At 54.4% G+C, this 1,606-nt stretch overlaps 1 protein-coding gene across 1 annotated transcript in view; it reads left to right on the forward strand.

The window, feature by feature from the left end:
* The first annotated feature begins 1,020 nt into the window (after positions 1-1,020).
* Positions 1,021-1,606, forward strand: part of FANCD2OS (FANCD2 opposite strand) — a 27,108-nt gene continuing 26,522 nt past the window's right edge. Inside the window, exon 1 of the mRNA XM_017501505.2 lies at positions 1,021-1,254. The gene's annotated coding sequence lies outside the window, so the exon portion shown is untranslated. The remainder of the gene's footprint in view (positions 1,255-1,606) is intronic.

The following is a 1,606-nucleotide window of genomic DNA, read 5'->3' on the forward strand; positions in this document are numbered from 1 at the left end:
GATCTCGGCTCACCGCAACCTCCGCCTCCTGGGTTCAGGCAATTCTCCTGCCTCAGCCTCCTGAGTAGCTGGGATTACAGGCACGCACCACCATGCCCAGCTAATTTTTTGTATTTTTGGTAGAGACGGGGTTTCACCATATTGACCAGGATGGTCTCGATCTCTTGACCTTGTGATCCACCCGCCTCGGCCTCCCAAAGTGCTGGGATTACAGGCTTGAGCCACCGCGCCCGGCCTCAGGGTTATTATTTTAAGTGATGATTACAAAGTTGTCAAATCACTCCTTCGCTAATACAGCAAAAGTGTCAGTATTTCAGCATTGTAAGAATGAGACAAAATCATTCTTTCGAGATTATTTATTTTCTTTTTGAGCCAGGCGCCTTGCTATGTTGCCCAGACTGGTCTTGAACTCCTGGGCTCAAGCAGTCTATCCGTCTCAGCCACCCAGATAGCTGGGATTACAGGTGCTCTGAGGTTAAATAGAAGGCTGAGAAAGGTGTTCTGTCTGAAAATCAAGGGAAGACGTGCATTTTCTCCTGCTCTTGACAGGTGAACATTTATTAATTCTCTTTCCTTGCACTGGGATCATTCAAATAGAGCAACAAAACCTGGTAGGGCTCTGGGTCACTCTGCCTGAGTACCCACTAAGCAGAGTGTGATGAATTGGGACTAATTTTTAACACTAACTACAGGCCCTGGGACTTTTATGCAGACTCCTGACCAAAGCCTTTGAAGTAGGGGTCGCCTGTTCTCTGTGGCTTGATCAAAGGCACACAGGTGTGGCGCGGTGGGGAGGAGGACAATGGAGGGGACAGGATTCAAACCAGCTCTCTTGAAGCCCGAGTCCTGGACAAGGCATTCCAATGAGGTGGGTTGGGGGAGTGTGGCCCTGACGCCTCCCAGCAGGGCGCCTCGGCTCGGGCTCCCCCGCGGTCCTGGGTCACAAAGGCGGTTGCCAGGCGCCAGGCGGAGAAAGGGCGCCACGAAACAGCGGCCGCTACTGTGGAGCGTGCGACCCTCAGAATTCAGCCCCGTGAATCCCAGGCCTGGATGGTGGGGCTGGGCTGGGGTTCCCACCGTCTCCTCCGCCTCAGCCAGAACCGTCTGGTCCCTGCCCCCGGGTAGGGACCCCTTCTTCTGGCGGGGAGTGGGAGCCTCTTGCACTCTTTTGGGCAGCTCCGGACCCTAGGGATCTCCATTTACAGTTCACGACCTCAGCTGCACTTTGGCGCTATCGCCTGCCGGGTTTCCCAGGTGGGGAAATCAAGAGATGGGGTTCCTTGGAACTGGAAGTGCGGTGTGAAGGGGAAAAGTTTTTGGCCAGGAGAATCGGGTGTTCCCTATATGGGACCTATTGAGCAGCCTGAGCAGAGTTCGTAGGTTCAAGCCCTTCTGCAGTAGTTGAGAGTGACTTCTGGGCGGTGGGGAATGGGGTGAACCATCTTTAAACTTTGTGTGAAGTGGTGCAGGGCCCTAGGTTTAGAAGCCCTCCCGTCCTGTGTTGGTTCTGCGGAATATTTAGACTGACTCCTGACCTCAAGTGATCCGCCTGTCTCGGCCTCCAAAGTGCTGATTGCAGGCCTGAGGCCTGAGCCACCGTGCCCCG

The sequence above is a fragment of the Cebus imitator genome, unplaced genomic scaffold, assembly GCF_001604975.1.
Source record: "Cebus imitator isolate Cc_AM_T3 unplaced genomic scaffold, Cebus_imitator-1.0 Scaffold281, whole genome shotgun sequence".
Lineage (NCBI taxonomy): Eukaryota > Metazoa > Chordata > Mammalia > Primates > Cebidae > Cebus > Cebus imitator.